This window comes from Solanum tuberosum, unplaced genomic scaffold (assembly GCF_000226075.1).
Source record: "Solanum tuberosum cultivar DM 1-3 516 R44 unplaced genomic scaffold, SolTub_3.0 scf00031, whole genome shotgun sequence".
Taxonomy (NCBI): domain Eukaryota; kingdom Viridiplantae; phylum Streptophyta; class Magnoliopsida; order Solanales; family Solanaceae; genus Solanum; species Solanum tuberosum.
Window position 1 is genome coordinate 1,001,438 of NW_006238957.1, and position 14,875 is coordinate 1,016,312.

Consider the following 14,875-nt stretch of genomic DNA (forward strand, 5'->3'; position numbering starts at 1 on the left):
CAACAATATCTATTTGAAGGTTTTAACATTGACGGCAAGGGTCCAACTGAGCTAATTTCATCCTTCTCACAATGGATAAATGAAGGTCTTTACAAGCATCATGCAAAAAAGTAAAGTTGTTCAACTATTATTAGTATTTCTTCTTGTTGTCCACTAAATAATTATTTATAATGATTACACAATTGTAGAAGAGACAAGGACGATCACTACTTAGCCAATTGCTCGAATCTTGAGTTCAAACAACTGGATTTTGTTGTTGCATCTCTAAAGAAGAAGGATTGGTTCTACGTAATGTCTCAACCCAATAGGTGTTGGACTGATGAGGTAAATCCATGCCCACTTTTATGTTTTGATTAATACATGAATACATACAAATAAATTGATACGGAAAATATACTTGTTGATGCATCTATGCAGCATGTGAATGTCATTTTATACTATTTGCGGAAGAAGTTGAAGCAACAGAGTCATTCTAAATATCGATATACCACTACTAATTATTTTTTCAAAACATACATTGACAAAGCCAGTGTTGTTCCTGAATATGAGTATAAAATCGTTGGCATTATCAAAGGGTTTGATATACCTGCTGGACTACCTTGGCACCTCACAGATGATGTTTATGTCCCTGTAAATTGTAATGGGGAGTTTCGTTGGGTCTTGGAAGTCATTGAATTAAAGGAACGGTGCATAAAGGTGTATGATTAATTCGATGTCCTCATCTAGGACTAACAGAAAATTGTGCTCCGAGATTCAAAATTTGTCTACAATGTTGCCAAAGTACCTTGAATCCAGCGAAATTTTTTGAGCAAAAAGAGTGAACTAACTGGTCAGTTCTTGAAACTTACGAAGGAAAGAACAAATCTTACCCATTCAAAGTCATACATGTTACTGGTATTGCCCAACAAGCAAGCAGTAGTCTGTAAGTATCACATTATTTTTTTGTCTTACCACTATCGAAATGTGATGTTATTAGGTTTATTATATTTTCTAATTGATGATATACCATGCAGAGATTGTGCACTTTTTGTTGCTGCATACGCTGAGTTTTTGAGTGATGGACTACAAGTACCATCTAATGGAATTATTTCTGAAACCCTTCGCATGAGATATGTTTCACTCCTATGGAATTATGGGATTTTAAAGGCTCGGAGTGTCTATGTTAGTAACAATGAAGACCCACAGAGGCCTAGACCTAAAAAAGCAAAGTTCGATGAAAATGTTGTGGTTACCACCATTGATTAGATTGATGGTTATGTATACCATTGTGAATTACCTTTTTGTTGATAAGTTGTAAAAAATAATTGGTGAAGTGTTCATTTTTGCTGATAATATTAATATTAATGATTATTATTATTATTATTATTATTTTGTTGGAACAAATGTCAATTATGATAGAAAGGAAGAAATGTGGTGTATGTGGCAATATATATAACATCTGTTGTAAAAAACGCCACAGAATTATCTGCATGTGCTCCAACAGAAAGGATACATGTGGCAACATATGTCACATAAAGAAGATATGTGGTAACATATGTCACAGAAAAGAGATATGTGGCAGCAATATATTGTCACCAATTGTTCATTTTTGCTAATAATATTAATATTAATGATTATTAATATTATTTTTATTTTGTTGGAACAAATGTCAATTATGATGGAAATAGTCTTTGTAAAAATAATTGATAGAATCGATGAAGGTTGTTGTATTAGACCATAATTTTGTACTTTGACATGTTGTAGGATTATATATTAGTGTTACATGTTGAATTAGGTGACAATTTAATTGAATTAGCCCCAAAAGGCACATTTTAGAATATGCATATGTTGCCACATATGACATGTCTGTTGCAATTTCTGCTATAAATTCAACAATTTATCCAACAAAACGTGCATATGTTGCCACAAATGACATTTCAAGGATGGGTTAATCGATATATTGAGCAATTTAGCAATGGAAAAATGTCAAATTAGACCAACGCTTAGTACTTTAGGCCATAATTAAGCAATAAAAAGATGCTATAAGACTTGGAACAACGATTTACAAGGGTGTTATATAACTATCATATGAAATTACTTGGTCATTGTATGATGAACTAGTGGTATGATAGTCTTTGTAAAAATAATTGATAGAATTGATGAAGGTCGTTGTATTAGACCATAATTTTGTACTTAGACATGTTGTAAGACTATATATTTAGTGTTACATGTTGAATTAGGTGACAATTTAATTGAATTAACCCCAAAAAGCACATTTTAGGATATACATATGTTGTCACATATGACATGTCTGTTGCAATTTCTGTTATAAATTCAACAATTTATCCAACAGAACGTGCATATGTTGCCACAGATGACATATTTTATAAAGAACAAATTCAAAAATCAGTATAAAACACTTCATCTAGTTCTAAATCACCAAAACATAATTCACAACGAACGTGATACAATTGATGAACAGTGCAACAAATGGGTCTTTCTCCCAACAAATGATGGGTCTTTCTCCCACCTAAAAAATATCGCAACTTCTGTCGACATCTTCTGAGTTTTCGTGGCTCCGTTTTTTCTCATGTTGGCAATGAACATTAAGCCTTCTCTCATGGATTCACCGCCCCTGAAGATTGAAATTATGGCAAGCGCATATGATGCATCAGTGTGACCTCCGTCTACTGCTTGATTAATCATTCTCAATGCATTTGGATCACTATGGTTGAAATAATCAACCTATAGAAGAAATAACACATTTAAAAGGTAGAATACATTGATAAAAACGTGAATACATGCTAAAAACATTAAAAATTACCACGCCTTGTCTGTATAAGGCTTCTAAATTCCTTGATGCTCTGCACATTTCCAGGAAAGAAGTGCATTTTCGAACAACTGACCAAGGGTTACACGACCATATATATTCAGTAAAGTCGCCCAACGTTACCTTTTGATATACAGAAGGTTCATTAGCGACTTGATTAAGGACCCTGGAACTGAGAAATCAAATCAAATGGTTAGGAAATCAAATTAAAGAGCGAAAATTGATAAATACATACATACCTTAATCTAACATTCATTAAATTTTTGAAGGAGTAGGAAACAATCCTTTCAACGATATCAATTAGTAGTTCCCTCGGAAGGGATTCAATGTACCCCCTCCGTTTCAAAAAGAGTGACCTGGTTTGACTTGACACAGAGTTTTAGAAAATACAAAAGATTTTTGAATCTTGTGGTCCTAAATTAAAGTTATGTCAAATGTACTAAATTGCCCTTCAATCTTGTGGCTTTAAACATGCCACGTGAAAAACTGAAATTAAAATGTTATCAAAAAAGGAAAGAGGTCATTCTTTTTGAAATATACTAAAAAGGAAATGAGGCCCTTCTTTTTTAAACGGAGGGAGTAGTTTTTTTTACTCCTAGTCATTTTTGAAGATTTTTTCTTCTTCATTCCCATCTTGGAGAAAATTAAATAAAAGGACATAAGTTGTGTTCTTCTTATAAAATTCCACTGTAATGAATGTGAAAAGTTGCAACTTCTGAAGACGAAGAGGCACTTTTGACTTTTCAAATGCAACTACTTAATTTTTTGAAAAAAGGTAAAATATGAAGAGTTGTAATTAATGAAGGAGGTTGTTGTATTAGACCATAATTTAATTGAATTAACCCCAAAAAACACATTTTAGAATATACATATGTTGCCACATATGTTGCAATTTCTGCTGGAAAATTCAAAATTTATCCAACAGAACATTCATATGTTGCCACAAATGACATTTCAAGGATGGTCAAAATGAGAACACTATGAAAAAAAAACAAATATTTTTAGATTAAACATTTTATAAAGAACAAATTCAAAAATAAATACAAAACACAAAAAGGCCACCTTTTTCACTATGAATTTGCAAGTTATGTACATATGTTGTCACATATGACAATTTAATTAATACCACACAGTGGTATAAGACAGAAATTTAACTACATAATCTAGTTCTAAATCAAACTACATAATTCACAATGAATATCATCTTCATCGTCACTTTCCCTGGGCCAACCATTATTGTGAGCGATTTGCTCAGGTTGATGAATAGTGCAACAAATAGGTCTTTCTCCAAACAAATGAGGTTCTGGCACCCACATTCCACCTAAAACATATCGCAAATGTTGTTGACATCTTTTGACTTTTAGTGGCTCAGTTTTTTTCATGTTAACAATGAACATTAAGCCTTCTCTCATGGATTCACAGCCCTTGAAGATTGAAATTATGGCAAGCGCATATGATGCACCAATGTGGCCACCGTCTGTTTCTTGATTAATCATTCCCAATGCATTTGGATCGTTATAGTTGAAAAAATCAAACTACAGAAGAAATAACACATTTAAAAGGCAGAATACATTGATAAAAATGTGAAAACATACGAAAAACATTAAAAATTACCATGCCTTTTCTGTATAAGACTTCTAAATTCCCCGATGTTCTTCACATTTCCAGGAAAGAAATGGCCTTTTGAACTTTCACCGACCATCTACAATAAGGAAAGTTGACCAATGTTACCTTTTGATATACAGAAGGTTCATTAGCGACTTGATTGAGGACCCTGGAACTGAGAAATCAAATCAAATGGTTAGGAAATCAAATTAAAGAGCAAAAATTGATTAATACATACATACCTTAATTTAATATTCATTAAATCTGTGAAGGAGTAGGAAGCAATCCTTTCAAATCAATTAGTAGTTCCCTCGGAAGGGATTCAATGTAAATTTTTTTTACTCCTAGTCATTTTTGAAGATTTTTTCTTCTTCCTTCCCATCTTGGAGAAAATTAAATGAAAGGACCTTCTGTTGTTGTGTTCTTATATAATTCTAGGAATGTAATGAATGTGAAAAGTTGCAACTTCTGAAGACGAAAAGAAGAGAAGAGACAACTTTGGACTTTTCAAATGCAAGTACTTTTTTTTAAAAAAAAAGGGTAAAATATGAAGAGTTGTAATTAATTTTTTTCTTGAAAGTTGTTCCAATGACAATAATGATTGATTGATTGTTCACATACCTTACACATAATTATTTATTAGAAATATGTTGGAACAAATGCGTTTTCTGTTATACTTGTAACACATAATTGACATATGTTGGAGCATATGCAATATTATGTTGTAAGATCTAACACATAATTGATATATGTTGAAACATATGTGTTATTTTGTTATACTTGTAACACATAATTGACATATGTTGAAACATATGCAATATTCTGTTGTAAGTAGCAACACATAATTGACATATGTTGTAACAGATGCATCAGTTCAAAATAAATCACACATTTTATTCAACAACACTTATGGAGCATTTCGATTTGGGCATGTAGTTCTTTTGTGGCCTAAGTCCCTATATACGGAACACTTATTTTTTCTTGTTGGAAATGATTCACCAACTCCACGCCGTCTCTTATATCTCCTTCTTCCAGGTTTGCTTGGATCAACATATGGAGGATGTATTTCTCTCTCTATGATATCCAAAGGGACAATCCAAGAATCTTCAGGTGGCACATGGTGAATTTCCTCACAATATGCCATTATGTATTTTTCCACTAAATAATATGGATAGGAGTACTCATAAATTTGATTTCCAAAATTGGCACCATATTGGGATCAAAGCGCTGCCATGGCATGTGGACAACGTATTTTGTCCAAGTAAAAAATTCTACAAGTACAAGTTCTTCTTTGTAGATCCACCGTAGCAACATCACCATAACCAGTGACACTGAACTTGTAGTTAGTGATTTGATGAGCCAACAACTTGTTACCTGCGTTGACATACTTTGATATGTCTTTTTCAATTGAGGGAAAAAATCTATTTGCAGAGTTCACCAGCTCTATACGCCTCTGGTAAAATAAAAGTGCAAATCTCCTGTTTATTTCATCCAATAGAGCGACAATGGGAAATTCTCTTTCAACATCAAACATAACATTCACCGACTCCGCGTCATTTGACGTCATAATATTATATCTACACAACAAAAAATAAAAATCAATGAAAACACATAAATGACAATAAACTCAAACGAGATGGTATGGACAATAATGTACCTATTTTCCGGGAAAAATGCCCTGCTCCATGTGTGGAATCCAATACGTTAAAGAGTTTCAGCCGCCTTTGGTACCAAATCTCTTATTTGATTGAAATGGTCATTGAACTCACATCTGTCGTATGCCTTTGCTGCTTTATAAAAATGGGACACTACCTTTGAATTGTGAAAGTTATTTCGAATATTTTTTTCCCAAGGTGTCTCATGCAACAACCATAATGAGATGCAGGGTAGATAGTCGAAACCATCTTTCGAATACTTGGATGCCTATCAGAAATAATGCACAACTCATCAGTATCATCTACAAAGCTTCTTATATTTGAAAAAATATTCATATGAGGCATCGCATTCCTTGTCCACAACACAAAAAACCACTGGAAATATATGATTCTCAGCATCTTATGCTACCGCCGATAGCAAAACTCCTTCATACTTGCTCCTTAGGAATGTCCCATCAACGGCTATTACTTTTCTGATTTCTTGAAAACCAATTACCAAGCGGCATATGATACAAACAAGTACTTGAACCTCCCATTTTCATCGAGCGACAATGCCATCTTGCTTCCTGGCATTGCAACTTCAAGCATATAACGGTACGCATTAAGCACTACATACATGTGCTCATGTGTTCCCTAACCGAAGACTTAGCATGCTCCATGCCCTTATAAATCTTCCAATAGCTTACCTTACAACCCAATTCTGTGCGGAGTTGATTTGACATGTCTCTTGTGGATGGGCCTTTACCATTGAGAAACCTATTTCCAAAGTACTTACCTATGACTTTTGCCGTGGTATGCAGATTATGGCTTGTAAGATGCTCTGAACCACATGTATGATACTTTTCATAGATTCTAATGACAAACATGTCGCTACTTGTAAATTTCATAGCCCTCAGCCACCAATTACACTCAGGATATGAACATTTAAAAGAAAATACATTACGAGAATTGATAACCTTTTTCAATCTAAAATCTTTTTTCAACAAAGCAATTTTCAATGAATTTGCTAGTTCTTCCTTGTTCTTGAATGTCATTCCCTTATAAAAATTGGTTTCATCATCTCGAACATTATTCACACGTGATGATTAAGAAGAACATGGAATGTTGCTGCCAACAATAGGTGTATAAGAATTGTTGCTCTCAAAGTCCGGCACTTCATCTTTTCCAATTTCATCATCATGATTATTCATGTCCACAACATCAAAATCATCATTTAACATATCTTGTTGGTCTTCTTCTGGCTTATGATCCTCCTCGATAGGATTTTCATCAACGTAGACTTTTAATATGGGCGGCCTCACTGCTCCTCCCAAATAAACAAGCAAACTAGACTGATCAGTTATTTTAAAAGGTAAGACCTTCTCATCATGAAAAAAACTGAGAATGTAACTCATGACAAGATCTTTCGGTTGACAATTAAATCCAGATTTTTGGATGACTAAATTCACAAAATCATCATACAAAATATTTCTTTCGACAGTCATTTCTACCGACCCTCCCCGTTTCTTACCATCCTTCCAATGCCAAATGTATCGATTTTTCTTCTCGACCCATTCCCCACTACAAATAATCCCTCCATTTATTGTACCTGAAGAAATAAATTAAAAAAATAATTAGTACTAATGAAGAAATGTGTCAAGTCATATATTGCAACATATGACTATTTTGTTGCGACATGTAAGTCATATGTTGCTACATATAACTGTTCTGTTGCTGTGGCAAATAAATCACATGTTGGAACATGTTTAAGTTATATGTTGCAACATATGACTATTATGTTGCGAAATGTAAGTCATATGTTGCTATCTATAACTATTCTGTTGCGCATATACATCACATGTTGTAACAAAATGTGTAAGTCATATGTTGTAACATATGACCATTTTGTTGCGACATGTAAATTATATGTTGTTACATATAACTGTTCTGTTATGACAAATAAATCACATGTTGCAACATGTGTAAGTTATATGTTGCAATATATGGCTATTCTGTTGCGACATGTAAGTCATGTTGCTACATATAACTATTTTGTTGTGACAAATAAATCATATGTTGCAACATATGGCTATTCTATTGCGACATGTAAGTTATATGTTGCATTTTGTGTAAGTTATATGTTACAACATATATCTATTCTGTTGCGATTGAAACAATCTTTCTGTTGCAACATAAGACTATAATCTGTTCCAACATATATAGCCATCTGTTGGAAATGCGAATGTAAATTATTGAAAAAATTGCAGGTTATACCCAGATCAATGATGAATGATTCAAAGAACTATTAACCTTACTTACCAAACAATGGTGTGTGAATGCAATCTTATGAAGTAATTCCAATTGATACAGAATGAAATCTGGTCGACTAATTAGATTAGCTAAATCTGATTCAAGAAGAAGAAAAGAAGAAGAAGAAGCACAAGTACTAGAAGCCAAGACCAACAATGTACGAACAAGAAGAAGAAGAAGATGAAGAGAACAGGAAGAAAGGCAGGCAAGCAAGCAAGAACGAAGCAGAAGAAGAAAAAGAGGAGGAATACAAAATACGGCGGGAGGCGGGGAAAAAAAGCTTTTATTTCCCCTTTTGGTTCGCTCACTGGCTTGCTTCCCTCCATTTTTGGTTCCCACCAAAATTGGTTAAATTAGGTTTTAGTCATTTACCCTTTTACCCCACATTTAATATAATGGACCAAACTGTCAACTTATAAACTTGAGGGCAACTCCACAATCCTTAAATACATAATTGTCACCTGCACCCAATAATTAAGACTTATGTCACTGCCCCTTTATTTTCACACCTTAATGTCACCCTTAATTCAAAGTCCCAAGAAAGACGCACAGGGTCGGGTTGCTGCGGATTTGTTGGGTCGGGCGTATTGTATGTTGGAGTTATATTGGAATGCCGTGGGTTATTTGTATTGAAAAGGCCCAAAATTTGGTCTTTCAATGAGTGGAAGAAATTGGCAAAAGTTGCAATTAAACAATAGCCAAATGAATTTCAATTGTAGCCAATCAAAATTAAAAACTTAGTCGAATTGATTAAATTAGTAAATTTGACTAATAATTAAATGAGCTTCTTAATCTTGATGAAATGAAATAATTAACTCAAATAGAAACTAATTAATTCAAAAATACAATCTTAACTTAAACTAAACTAATTTGATAAAATATTTAACTAAAACATAAAATCTTTTGAGATGATTTATTCCTCAAATATACCATGAGATATTCCCTACAATCGATTTCTATAACTTTGTGCAATGAGGGAATGATTAAAGATATATTATGTTGATTAGTTAGAAGTAATAATATAAGGAAGACTTGGGTGTGTTCGATGTGAAGGGAAATTTTTTATTTTTCAAGGAATGACGCTTGTGGAACTTGTTTATATGCATTTATTCATTTTTCTCATTTCTAAGGAACTTATTTTCCTACCGGAAAACGAACATAGGAAAATTGTATTTCTCTGTACTGAACACACCCTTAAACCTTAGATTTTCCAGTAGTCTGTTGTCTTCCCTTTTCTTATATGTATGCATGTTTGTAATCAGCTATTGAAGAGGTGAGAGCAGTATGAAATTGTGGATATAGTGAATGAATGCTTGAATATTTTGTATATTATTTCCAATTCTGTAATTATGGCTTGTGAAATACACCCTTCAATTGTTTTTGGAGCTGATTAATGGAGAGAAGACTTGGTCAGGCATGTCTTTAGAATGTCTATGAGACTATGACGATTTACATTTAGGGGTATTTTTAGTATGAAGGAAAATATTTTTCCATTTTTTCTGGCAACTAAACACCAAAAAATTACTTAAAAGGAAAAAACAACTTTCTTAGCGTATGTTTTTCCCTTAATATTTGGTGGATTTGTATAGCAATGGAGCTTTATAAAAGGATGTTCTATTGAGCTGCACAAAGGCTTTATGCAAATAAAAGGGTATTATATTCTCAAGTCTGAACCTCCAAGTTCTGTAAATGAGAGAGATACTATGCTGATGTATCAATTATTAGTCTTCTCCTTTAGCTTAAAGCTTGGTCCGAGCAGTCAACAACAAATGGATCAGGAACTTTTTGACAATGCTTTCTTTGTGATTTTCCAAGCCTTAGAGAGTATACAATTTTGCCAACTTATGCTTTGATGATGAAAGCCATGGAAGTTATTCTTCCATGGAAGATAATGGAGAAGAGAAACGTGTGTAGAAGAGGAAGAAGAACTTATTTCATTATCAGAATGTTCACTTTACAATAAGAAGTCCTTCACACTTTTATAGATGGATCATTCTAGAATGTGTGATTAGTAGGTCCTAACTAACTCACTGATCACAGTAAAACAGTTACAACAAACTTTCTTTACAGCTAACTTTAACTAACCATACACCTATTTAACAATCACTTCTTAATACTCCCCCTCAAGCTTTAGTCTGAATACATATTGAAGACTCCAAGCTTGGATAGTAACATATGATGAGAAGCTGCACCTAAGCCTTTTGTAAGAAGATCAGCAGGCTGTTGTGTGGTGTTAACATAGGTAGGTAGTATTAATCCACTCTTGATTCTTTCCCTCACAAAGTGACAATCTATTTCTATATGTTTTGTTCTTTAATGAAAGATAGGATTAATGGCAATTTGAATTGCTGCTTTGCTATCACAATGCAGCTTCACAGGTGTTGTTACATTTACATTCAGCTCCTTTAACACTCATAGTACCCAAATAATTTCTGCAACAGCGCCAGCCATACTTCTATATTCAGCTTCAGCAGAGCTTCTACTCACTGTATGTTGCTTCTTTGATTTCCAGGATATAAGAGAATCTCCTAATTTGATCATGTATCCAGTTACTGACCTTCTGGTGTTGGGGCAGGATGCCCAATATGAATCACAAAAAGCTTCCAACTCCAAACTTTGTTTACTGCTCAGTAATAGTCCTTGACCAGGACATCCTTTGATGTATCTGACTAGCCTCAAGGCTGCTTCCCAATGTGACATTTTAGGCTGCTGCATGAACTGTGAAAGCACTTGAACAACAAAACTGATGTCAGGTCTGGTGATGGTCGAATATATCAGTCTTCCAATTAATCTTTCATAGCCTGTTATGTCTTTGAATAAAGGATCATCATCGAGTCCTGTCAATTTATCATACTGCATTGTGGTGAGTTTGGTGTTTGCTTCCAAAGGTGTGGTCACTGGTTTAGCACCACTCAGACCAGTGTCTGAGATTAACTCAAGAGCATATTTTCTTTGGTTGAGCCTTGCTTTGTACCTTTCAACCTCACCATTAGCCTGAAGTTTGATTTTGTATACCCATTTAGAGCCAATAGCCTTTTTTCCATGAGGAAGGTCCACCACACTCTAGGTGTTATTTTGCTCTAAGGCTGTAATTTCATCTTTCATAGCAGCAACCTACTCTTTACTACTGGAGGCTTCTTTAAAGGTGGTTGGCTCAGAAGAATTAGAAAGAGCAGTTAAAAAGGACTTATAGGAACAACTCAGCTTGGAGTAGACAACATAGTCTCCAATAGGATAAAGACAAGTAGAATGAGCTTGCTTTTGGGGTTTGGATACAACATAGTCCTGGTGCCAAATGGGAGGCCTAACAGACCTATTGGGTCTTGTAGTAGAAGGTGCAACAATTTCCATAACAGGTGTAGAGGTGGCATGCTTAGCAGATGGTAGAGGAACTGCACTAGGGGGAGAGACATCAGTAGTTGTACTAGGAGGGGTTGAAACCTCCTCTGCACATTCAACCTGCACTCCAGGACTTGTGTCAAATGGAGTAGGAATGGAAGCTTGTGATAAATGAGGAAAAAGGGGTTCCAGGAGATCATGCAGGGCCCTAGAAGAGGAGTCAGACTGGAAAGGAAACTCATGTTCTACAAAGGTGACATCCCTACTAACATGAAAGGAATGCAACTCAAGATCAAACACTCTATATCCCTTTTGAGTTTCAGCATAGCCCATGAAAACACCCTTCTTTGCTCTAGGAGCAAATTTATCGGATTTAGGCAGTACAGATGTGAAACAAAGGCAACCAAATACCCTTAGATGATCTAGGTGTGGTGGAGTACCATACAATAATTCATGGGGGGACTTTCCATGCAAACCAGCTGTAGGAAGTTTATTGATTAAGTATACTGCTGCCTTGACACAATGACCCCAATAAGAGATAGGAATGGAGGCTTGAAATCTTAATGCCCTGGCAATATTGAGTATGTGTCTATTCTTTCTTTCCACCACCCCATTCTGTTGGGGTGTATAAGCACAAGAACTTTGATGTACTATCCCAAGAGAGGCTAATAAATCTTTACAGTTGGAATTCATAAACTCTGTGCCATTATCACTTCTCAACACCTTCACTTTAGTGTCAAATTGAGTGTTTACCATTAACAGAAATTTTTTCAATACAGAGTAGACTTCAGTTTTGGAATGAATCAAACAAAGCCACGAGAATCTACTGTAATCATCAACTATGGTCACAAAGTATTGCTTCTTGTTATAAGTTGGAGTCCTATAGGGACCCCATACATCTATATGAACCAACTAGAAATATGACACTAGATTTATGTAAACTAGAAGGAAAACTAGGTCTACTTTTCTTAGCTTGAGGGCAGATATGACAGCAAGGAAGAGTAGACAAGTTGCTAGTCAAGGATGGAATATGTTGCATTGCTGTCAGTGAAGGATGACCAAGCCTCAAGTGCCACAATGTGGTGAAGTTATCATCCTTTATTGCAGCAGTAGTCACTGCATTAATGGTGTCTTTTAACAAGTATAAACCTCCAGCTTCTCTACCAATCCCAATCACCTTCCCACTGTAAAGACCCTGCAATACACAAAAATTAGGGAAGAAACTGACACTACACACTAGATCTTTGGTCAACTTGGCAACTGACAACAAGTTAAACTTGAAATCAGGAACAAGCAAAATATCCTTCAGTGTGTGATCACCCAGGATAGTAGAGCAACCTATGCCTGCAATAGGAGCCCTGTTGCCTGTGGGCAATTGAACAGTATTTGATCCTTGATTACCAAGACACCTTGAATGTGATAACATGTCCTTACAAGAAGTAACATGATGAGTAGCACCAGAGTCAATGATCCACTCATGTTCGCAAACATTAGGTGTGAGTGATACATTACCTGTGAAATTGGCTTTAAGATCACCATCACCACCTAAATTGTGTCTAAGGTTCTGCACATGATTATATTTTTCTTCTGTAAGTGTGAGAGCATGTCCCTGTCCTGCAGAAGCAGCATAGTTAGCAGAAGACTTGAAACCAGTAGAATCCTGTTGAAAACCACCAGTGGATCTGGAACTGCTGGATACATTTGCCTTTCTCTTGCTTTTGAAATCAGTTGGATATCCAATTATTCTATAACAATCCTTACTCAAGTGGTTCCTATAACCGCAGTGCACACATGGATTATCCAGTAATTTTTTTCCTCTGAATCCTGGCTTTCGATTAGCCAGCATAGTGAGGGGTTCCTTATGAATCTCCACAACACTCAACAATCTCTGACTTTCCTCTTGAACTGCTGTGGCATATGCCTGATTAGCACTGGGCACAGTAGTTTTGAGTAGTAAATCACTTCTAATATGGCTATAGGACTCATTTAATCCCATTAGAAACATCAATAACCTCTGCTGATTAAGATGTTCTATGTAAGGTTTGGCTTCAGCACAATTACATAAAGGAGCAGGTACTAAAACATCCAGTTCATCCCACAGATCCCTCAATTTAGAATAGTAAGTAGTTACAGAATCATTGCCTTGTTTCAAAGAGGATACCTCTGTCCATAGGTGATACACTCTCGTAAGATTGGATTTATCGAACCTTTCCTTGAAGTCGTCCCAAACTCGTTTTGCATTTGACGCGTATACAATAGTAGTGAGTAATTCTGAAGCTACTGTACTGCTGATCCATGAAAGTACCACGGCGTTGCATCTTTCCCATTGAGCTGCTAGATCTCCTGTGTACGAGCTTTTTAGGCAAGTTCCATCAACAAAACAGAGCTTGTTCTTCACCTATAAAGCAAGCCTGAACGATCTGCTCCAGAGGCCATAATTTTCTGGACCTGTGAGCTTAGTCGTAATGAGAGCTACACCTGGTGCATCTGAAACCTGTAAGTATAGAGGATGATTGTGTGGAAGAGTATCAACTGTCAATTCTGCCATTACAGATATGCAGTTAGCTGAATTTTAATTCGAATTGCAGCTGGGTGATTGATCCCTGTATCAATGCTCTGATACCATGTCAACTTATGCTTTGATGATGAAAGCCATGGAAGTTATTCTTCCATGGAAGAGAATGGAGAAGAGAAACGTGTGTAGAAGAGGAAGAAGAAGTTATTTCATTATCAGAATGTTTCCTTTACAATAAGAAGTCCTTCACACTTTTATAGATGGATCATTCTAGAATGTGTGATTAGTAGGTCCTAACTAACTCACTGATCACAGTAAAACAGTTACAACAAACTTTCTTTACAGCTAACTTTAACTAACCATACACCTATTTAACAATCACTTCTTAATAAATTTCCATTTTGGGTAGTATAAATTGCAATTTTTTGCATATCAATATGATGAAAAAATATATAGTAAAATGTTAGTCAAAGCTGTTATTGTTTGACTCCAAAAAAGGAAACCATACGAAGAGAGTATACAATTTCCATTTTGGGTAATCACACTGCCTTCCTTCCGTAGGGCGAAGGAACACCGTACTGTACCAAAATAGCAACTCAAATCCAAAAAATAAAATAAAACAAGTCCACCGTGTTGTTTTTCATTACTTATTGTACCATTAGT